The following is a 9,385-nucleotide window of genomic DNA, read 5'->3' as shown; positions in this document are numbered from 1 at the left end:
CGCCAGCCCACCGGCTGGTCCGAGGCGTCGTCGTCGTCGTCGTCGTCGTTGCAGAGCGTCTCCTGCGCATGCGCAGGAGACGCTCTTGCACTTTCGGGGGGATTTAAACATCCCCCCGAAATTTTTTTAAACTTTTTGTATTTTTGTGCACACGTGGGGACTGGCCCACGTGTGCACAAACCTCCCCCGGCCCCCCAGCTGCCCCCTCCGTGCTGATTTAAGTATCCGCACGGAGGGGGCAACTTGGCTATTAGATATATAGATATGGAGCAGAGGTCCATCAGTGGCTATTAGCCACAAGGTATAGACAGGAACTCTCAGGCTGGGGCAAGTGATGCTCTGTATTCATGGGCAGCAGTGGGAAGTATTCTAGTGTCCTGGCCCCACTGGTGGACCTCCTGATGGCACCTGGTATTTCTGGCCACTGTGTGATACAGAGTGTTGGACTGGATGGGCCATTGGCCTGATCCAACATTGGCGTCTCTTATGTTCTCATGTTCTCATCCTTAAAACCCTTCCTAGGCTGGGACTCCTACCTACCAGAAGTTATCTCCTGATAACACTTGTGCATGCCCAGTGTATTCCTCAGTTGATTTGCTCCTTGTTGTCATCTCTGTTAGGTTGCTTTGCTCCTGCTGCAGTCTGGGGAAAGTCTTTTTCAGTGGTTATGATGGAATGGCCTGCCAAGGAAATTGTAGAGGGCACCATCTCTTCTGATTCTTTAGGGTACGTAAAGGCACCCAATTTCAGAAAGCCTTTCTGTTTTTTTGAAGGCTGAAGTGTTAGACTTTTGTGGTGGATGGCTGTAATGGGCTGCTGTGTATCTTCAGCCTTATTTTAGTTTTTGATGGATGGAATATTAGTTGATTTTTATCATATTTTAACAAGGTGCTGTATTTGCAGGCAGCCTTCGGTCTTTGGAATAAGGCCGTGTGTGTGTCTTGATATCTTTTCGGTAAAGCATAAGTCTAGTCTGTTAGTCTTTGAGGAGCCGCAAGCCTTTTTTTTTTTTGCTTTTGTTTTTAAGGTGAATAGAATCCTTGGGGGAAGGAGAAAAAAAGTGAATTTGTCATCTACTAGTCTGGCAGTAAAGGTAAAGGTCCCCTTGCTCGAAAGCCAGTTGAATCCGACTCTAGGGTTGCGGTGCTCATCTCCGCTTCAAAGCCGAAGAGCCAGCGCTGTCCAAAGACGTTTCCGTGGTCATGTGGCCGGCATGACTAAACACCAAGGCGCACGGAAAGCTGTTACCTTCCCACCGAAGTGGTCCCTATTTATCTACTTGCAATTTCTTGCTTTCGAACTGCTAGGTTGGCAGGAGCTGGAACTAGAAACGGGAGCTCACTCCGTCATGCGGCACACTCGGGTCTCGAACTGCTGAACTACTGACCTTCCATAGCCTGCAGTTCAGCGTCTTAACCACTTGAGCCACCGCAGCTCTGGCAGTACTGGCTATTTAATTAGAGGACATATGGGGAAAAAAACCTGAGCTCGGGAAGTTGCTCATCAACAGGTGGCAAGCTAACTATTTTCTGGTCCATGTATCTCTTGGCCAAAGGTACATGTTTTACGTGGAAACCTGTTTTTGGCCTAAATCCAGGAAACCACTTTTCCATTCAGAGGACGAGGCCTAACATGAGCTTGTTAACACTGTACCTTGATAACAATAGAAGTTTATCTAGTACAAGGTTTCCTAATGGGGTGCCTGTGGTACCATTCTTTCCCCTTGGTGCCCACCAAGCTTTTTAGGAAAATGATGGGGCCATTGTAAGGCAGGACTTGTTATTGGCTGTTCTCATTCCAATGAAAGGGTTTTCCCACTGAAGGTTCAGGAGGACTGGTAAATATCTGGGCTTTCCTTAGTCATTGGGTGGTTCCATTTCCCCTCCAGGGTTTCTTCTTCCCAGGAGGTGTGAGGTGTTCTGTTCATCTCTGCCTCCTGTGGCAGCCATTTTGGAGTGGCCCTCACCACCCCTAAATGTGCCTGCAGGCTCAAAAAGGTTGGGGACCGCAGCTCTGGTACATCACAGTTACAAGTTGGAACGCTCTGTTCTTGCGCCAAGGTTCACAGCTCTCTGCTGTATTCACTTACTCCGCAACAGCTTGTTCTGTTTTTAAAGCCAAGAAGGTGCTTGTTCCTTAGGTGTTTCTGTTGTGTTTCTGCACAATATCATTAATAGTTCAAAACGAATCTCTCTGATGTGTGAAATGGCAGACTGCGAGGCACCTAGGTGTTCATGCGTGTAAACTGGGGTGGATCCACCCACCTGCTCAGATGTTTTGTTGATAGAGAGCTGGACCTTGAAGGATGACCATGCTAGTAACTCGTGTGATTTTAACAAGGCATTCCCCAATGGAGAAAACAGGGACGAGAGTTTACTTGGAGAAGGGCGTAGAAAATAAGGTTGGCTGTTGATAAACACAGACAGTTGGAGTGTATGGCATGGTTATAGGTTGATCTTGGTATGCTAAATATAGGAAGCGACGAGCTGTACGACCTCTCTCTGTACTAAGTGTACCAGTACTCCAGAAGGGGCAGTAGAGCTAGTAAGGTAGATAGGCCAGTTTCCTTCGTAGCCTTCCTCTTGTCTGTTCTGCTGCTGTCTTTGTTTACACAGAATGCTAATTTAGGAACTTTCTTCCTCTTGACTACTTCCTTCTCTTTATGCTTCTTCCTCCTGGCTACCTCCTGTTCTTCCTGCTTCCTTGCCAGACCTCCACGAGGGCACAATGTGTTTTCAGCATCTCCCTCCATCCTAACTTAGAAGGCCGTTCTTCCTTTCCTATCACAAGTTGCATCCCCGTTCTCTCGTGCAAACCAGCTTTAAAGCTGACGAGAAATACTATTTTTCAAATGGGTAGCAGCAGGATAAAATGGGTAACAGAACTTACTCTAGCACAAGATGGCCTAACCTCTGTTTGGGCTAGGGGTTGCCAGCCTCCAGGTGGTGACAGGAGGTATCCTAGGATTTCAATCTCCAGGCTACAGAGGTCAGTTCCCCTGGAGGAAATTGCTGCTTTGAAAGGTGGACTCTGTGGCATTATACCCTGCTCCCTTTCCCAAACCCCACTCTCCCCAGAATCAACCCCCCCCTAAATCTCCAGGAATTTTCCAACCTAGAGTTGGCAACCCAAAGTCAATGAAATTGAGTTCTCAATGAAATTGCTGAGCAGTCGGGTTAGAACAGATAAAAGGAAGTACTTCCTCACCCAAAGAGTGATTAACACATGGAATTCACTGGCACAGAAGGTGGCGACGGCTACAGGCATGGATGGCTTCAAGGGGGAATTGGATAGACATATGGAGCAGAGGTCCATCAGTGGCAATTAGCCACAAGGTATAGATAGGAATTCTGGGGCAAGTGATGCTCTGTATTCTTGGTGCTTGGGGGGGGGGGACGACAGTGGGAGGGCTTCTAGTTTCCTAGCTCCACTGCTGGACCTCCTGATGGCCCCTGGTATTTTTGGCCACTGTGTGACAGAGTTGGACTGGATGGGCCATTGGCCTGATCCAGCATTGGCTTCTTTTATGTTCTTATGAAGTCCATGCTCATTTTTAACAAAGGGTGACTCAACCAATCACAACTACTTAGTTGGGTTTCTTCCAGTTTCTCCAGCCTAAATCGTGATCAGTATTTATTTTCTAAAATGGCTTCCTCCTGACCAGCTATAGCCACTTTTAAGGAACTAATTCTGATAATCAACACGCAAGTGATGCTCTTCCTTACTGGGCCACTCTTTTTCTATTGATTGTTCTTGGTAGAAGGTCAGAAGAGGAGAGAGTGGAGTGGAAGAGAGAGAAAACTCTGCTTGCAAAATAGTGTAGTGGCTTTTCTGTCTAAAGCCAATTTGGGAAGAATAATTTATTTATTTATTTATTATTTCGACTTGTTATACCGCCCTAACCCCTAGGGGTCTCTGGGCGGTTTACAGAAAGGCGTTCTATGAACTGTTTGATACCCTATCTAAGGCCACATATTGTAAGGGGTGGGGATTCCCTACCAACACCCTGTGGTGGATCTGCTGCATCCTCTTTCTGGCTCGGCTTCTTTCCTTCTCGGCGGTTTCTCCTGGCAACTTTTTTCCCCCCACTGGTCGGCTAGTTCTTCCTTGGTGGGCCCGTCTCCTCGGCGCATGTCTTTGTGTCCGTTCCAGCCTCGGCTCTGTCCTAGTTGGCTCCGCCGCGCTCCCAGTACACGTCACCACGCGCCGCCAACAGTCTCCACCGCAATCTTCCGCCGCCAGGGATCACTCTGCTGATGTTTCTCCGCACCACGCCATCCGGGCTCCGCCGCCTCTGCCGCCGCCATTGCTGGTTTCGCCGCACAATACTGCGACCACCACACACCTCTTTTTTACAGAGGCAGGTGCTCCCCACCCTTCTAAGGGTGGGTACCCATTTGCCTACTCGCTGTGATTTTTTAATTGCTTTCGGGCCGCTGGGTGGGCGGGAGAGTCTATGGACTTTTGTTGTTGTTGTTAGCCAGCTTGGGTCCTCGAGCAAGCGGCTTTCCCCCTCCGACGACAATGTGCCAACGCTAACTTTTGCTGCCGTTGTTTGGTCTGCACTGGTGCGCGCCGCAGAGCCAATGTCCAGCCACTTCTGCCTGGCCAGCCCCGCCGTCATCCTGCGAATAAAGTTGTAGGGCTAGGCTTTCTCCTGCCCAGTCCTGTTCCTGGATGGCTGTGTTTTCCTTTTTTATAGCACATGCAGAAATGAAGCTTCTTACCTGAGAGCTGGCTTTTATAATGCAAGCTGACCTATTCTCTTGAGAGCGTGGCCATGACAGAACACATACAATTGTTGACTCACCATTCTCAGGGTGGAGCTCTTTGTTTGTCATGCTTCAATTGCTGATCAAATATTTGAGGATCTAGGAAAGTTTATGTGAGAGTTTCACTCCTCTTGTACTGCCCTTCCCATCGAACCAGTCATGCTGACTGTGATCAGTGTATTCACAGGACCTTGGGGATGTTTGTATTTTCTTTGTTTGCAAGTGTCTCAGAGCAGGGACCTGTCTTCTATTTGGTAAAGTGCGATGTCTGTTGAAACCATGAATACCAGGATTTCTTGGTTGTGGATATAGATGTCCAATGTGGTTAAACCCATTTGACTTTTAAAACCTTTCTGGCTCTGCAACTCGTATAGTCTGTTCCCTTTTATTCAAAATAGTTAGAAAATGAGATTTTCCATATTGTCTGTTTTCCTTCTCACATCTGGTTGCTAGGCGATACAAATTTCTGACTGCTCATCAGGATTTTTCTTCTCGAGTGGCCCCTCCAACACGCGATGATTACATTTTTAAGATTCCTCAATTGCATGTTTTTGCCATGACAAAAACCAAACATCCCAGTGCAGCTGCAGAAGGAAGATTTTTAAATATCTCTGAGTTTATTAGACGATATTGTAAAGCATTTCCTGTCTGAATCATTTGAAGCAGGGCCTCAGTTCCTATGATACTCATTTGGCGTTGCCAGTGTATTTAATAAACTCACGGTGACAAAAGCTATTTACAAGTCTTGTTTTTAGGCCCTTTCTGCGCCCGTATTTTGCCTCGGTTTCTGAGCGCATCCTAGTCTTCCATTCTGCATTTTCTACCACTTTCACTTCCAGTTGGTGTTGGGGCTTCTTCTTGTTTCTGCATTTGTTTTACAGGAATCTGCATTCAGACCGCTTCCAGCACACTGTTGCCCCGCAGCTACCCAAACTCCTTTTGCTGCAATTCTTTGTTCTCATCCGCTTTTGAATCGCCAATCCTTTCTTAAAGTAGCATTGTTTCTGCAGGTATTTAAGCGCTGCCCACTGCCCTCCCCTGTTTCTGCCTCTCTCTCTTTAGAGTGACGCTCCCTCCTTGTTCTGTTTTCTTTCCCTCCTTCTCCAAAGGGGACATGGCCTCCTGCTCAGGCAAACTTTTAAAAAGCCAGAGAGAGCATAGGAAGGGATCAGTAAATATAAAGGACTAGGGGATTCCCTGCTCCAAAATGTGTCAGTCTTGCACGTGTGGATCTGGATTTCCCCCTCCCTTCCCTTTCTTTTTGCAGAATCACAGGGAGGGGGGGTCTACAGTTAAAAGTTTTGAAAGAATTTTGCCTTTTTCTTTATCTTAGACAAAGCAGCCAGTTAGCTTAAAAAATGTGGGGTTTGCTTGTAGATGCAGAATACATACAGAATGAATAAATAAACCGGAGGGGGGGGGGGAACCATTGCAGAGGGAATGCATGCGACTGTGAAGTCAACCCTTAAGGCTTGACTCCTCAGGTTGTGAGGGTCTTACTTTGCCTCACAGTAAGCATTGAATGGGTGTGTCTTAAGGGGTCATTAATTTACTTGGAGCAATATTTCCTTGGTGGTTCAACAGTAAAGAAGCTACCCAAGCATGAAGATAGTTTTGGAGCACGAAGGGAGCTTTGTTCCACCTAAGGAAACAACAGCCTTGTTTATTTTGCTATGTTTTTTAGCAAACCATTCTCACTTAGATTCAGAGCTGTTCTGTTTCTGGTGCTTCAGACATAAACTGTCTTACTTGGTGTGATGGGCCCTTTATTGAACCTGGGGGGACCCACACTGCTTCTTGAATTGGGGGGACCTGGTTGGTTCTGAAATACAAGGTTTCTCCTCAGTTACAAGATGTTCTTGAGGTAGGAAGTGTAAAGGCTTTGAGTCACTGCTGTGAGGTAAATTTTGGATCAAGCCTGAAGGGTACAGAGATCACTGAAGCAGGAGGTGTACTAAAACAACAAAGATTTATTTATGTACAGGTTATGTGGTGAGTTCTCTTTAAAGCTTGTATTTATTAGGTTTGTTCATCACCAGAGACAGGCCTCACAACTCTCTACCTCCTGCTGGGAGTAGAGTTAAACCACTCTGCGACACTACCAGGGGAGATAGATCAAGATGGGTAGCCATGTTACTCTGTAGCAGTAGAGAAGAGCAAGAGTTCAGTAGCGTCTTAAGGACTAACAAAATTTGTGGCAGGGGATGAGCTTTTTGAGCTTCAGATACAGGTATCTGAAGAACTGAGCAGTGGCTCATGAAAGCTTATACCCTGCCACAATTTTTGTTAGTCTTTAAGATACTACTGGACTCTTGCTCTTTTCTAACACTACCCATGAAATTGTCTGCTACATTACTAATACAATTGCCAATTTAGCAGCACTACTGTCATTAATTTTAATGGCTCTGACTCCTAACTGTTTGTTCTATATTCAGACAAATGTTCTCTGCAGTTCCTGTGTGGCTAGTCCCTGTTAAGATTCTGCCACAGAGATAGATCGCTCTTGTCCCTGCATCGTTTGTAACAAAGTTCGAGGAAAAATAAGAATTCTAACTTGCAAGAGGATGAGGTTATCCCCCCCCCCCAGCTGAGTTATGATAGCAATTTGTTTGGAGCAATGAAGTTTATTTTAGCTTGGTTTTAGACCCTGAAGCTTACTTTGTGTGTGTGTGTGTGTGTGTGTGTGTGTGTGTGAAGTGCAAGCTGTTTCCAGTTTATGGCAACCCTATGAATTAATGTCCTCCAAACGTCCTGCCAGTAACAGCCCTGCTCAGGTTTGACAACCTGAGGGCCGTAACTTCCTTTATTTGTTGTTCATAACTTTGGCTGGGCTGGGACTGTAAAGAAGTTGTCAGAATGAACTGAAAATCTGGGAAAACCAGTTGCGAAGGCTGAACAAGTATCCTGTGAGGTCCAGTCGGGACAGAGGTGTTCCCTTAGCCTCTTTAATTCTGGGTGTTTTTGACTGGCAAAAAGCTTCAGTTTAGCACTGTAGGGACAGGCAAAAGTCATGGCTGCCCATTTTGGGTGGCCCCCCCCCCCCCCCCGAACGGAGGGGTTGCTGGGGTTCTTGCTGAGAATGTTGATGCCGACTGTCATGGCCTGAGGACATATGTACTTTTCCAGCAAAGCAACCTGACAGAGATGTCCCTGGAAGTTGAGGATCCATTTAGCTGTCATGGCTAACAGCAATTGATAGACATCCCACTTCAATGAATTAGTCTTTTGAAGCCTTCTAAGCTAGTGGCAGTGATTTCCACAAGCGTATTTTGTAAAGTGTTCAGCAAGAATCCATAGGGATTCCATTTTTCTTTAGTGATTGTTCAAAATTGAATCCGGCCCACCACTGACATGCAGGGAGGACTGCCCCGAATGGCCAGCAGTCTGTCAGGTAGTACACGAATGTCTTGCTTTAACCTGGTGCTTTAGACAGTGCAGGTTGTTCTTGATAACCTTTAACACCAGTCCTGTGAGGTAGGCAACATCTTGAGATGACTGGAGGAAGGGAAACTGAAGTGGAGGGATGCGGTTTGTATCGGTGGCACCCTGCGCATGCTCTTGGCCCTTCTGCACCACAGGCTTCAATAAGGAAAGAAAAGTTTGACAAGGAAATATGCAAGCAATAGATTCCTCCTGGTTGAAGGGCTGGGTGCAAATAATGCTGTCAGCTGAAGTGGGTGGAAGCCAACCTGCAGGCTGTGTGGTGACACAAGCAGCCCTGTGCTTTGCCTCTCTCCTGACCTTTTGACTGATGGCTCTGACACAGGAGTGGAGAGGGTTAATCACTGCACCAGGAGCTCTGGCAATGACCCGGATCTCCTTCTTTCTCCCCTCCTCCCCCACCCCCCATCCTGCCTGCTCTGGTTTTTAATATTGAAATAATCCATTGGGCGATCTAGCCCTGGATCTCTCCGCACAAGTAGTTTGACTCAGTGGCTAGGGAATGTGAGGCTGGTATGGCCAAGAAATAGTTCCAAAGCAGGGGGTCTCCAACCAGTGGCTCGACAGCTGCTGCAGAGAAGTTCATGTATCTCCTAGAAGATCCAGGGGAGAAAAATCTGCTCTAGGTTTTTAAAAAACCTTTCATAGAATTTTTCCCTCTGTGCTGCTCAGACGATGGCTTCATTTCTAGTGTTCTTCCTAGTCCCACGTTCCGTGGCAAAAGCAGGTATTCAAACCTAGTTGTCCCAGGCCAGATTCGATGCTCTAACTGCTACGCCACACCAGCTATCAAGTTTCAGTGGTTCTGCAGCGAGTGCTTGATTTTATAATTCGTAGAGATGGAATATGTTCACCTGCCTACTAGTTTGGTCTATCCAGACTGATAATATCTGGTCTAATAGGCAAAAGGTCTCCGGGATGGAGGAAGTAGGGAAGCATGGAAGGTTTTTCCCAAGACCAGCTGAAATCCTTTCATTGGCCTTCCTGAGGATTTTTGGCATGCAAAACAATGGCCCCTCCCTAATACACAAATGAAGCAAGCGGCAGTGTTTTCACAATTTGTCTCAACCTGTGTGCAATTCTGAATGTGTGTGCGTATGTCAAAATGCTTTCTATGTCTGATGGCTTTCCCCCCCCCCCCCCCACCCAGCGGGAGGGGCGTGAACGAACTA

At 46.8% G+C, this 9,385-nt stretch overlaps 1 protein-coding gene across 1 annotated transcript in view; it reads left to right on the top strand.

The window, feature by feature from the left end:
* Nucleotides 1-9,385, top strand: part of F11R (F11 receptor) — a 51,495-nt gene that overhangs the window by 7,232 nt on the left and 34,878 nt on the right. The gene's annotated exons all lie outside the window — the stretch shown is intronic.

The sequence above is a fragment of the Gekko japonicus genome, unplaced genomic scaffold (assembly GCF_001447785.1).
Source record: "Gekko japonicus isolate JY-2015 unplaced genomic scaffold, Gekko_japonicus_V1.1 scaffold457, whole genome shotgun sequence".
Taxonomy (NCBI): domain Eukaryota; kingdom Metazoa; phylum Chordata; class Lepidosauria; order Squamata; family Gekkonidae; genus Gekko; species Gekko japonicus.
Note: the sequence above shows the minus strand (reverse complement) of the source record. Positions and strands in the feature narration are given on the sequence as shown.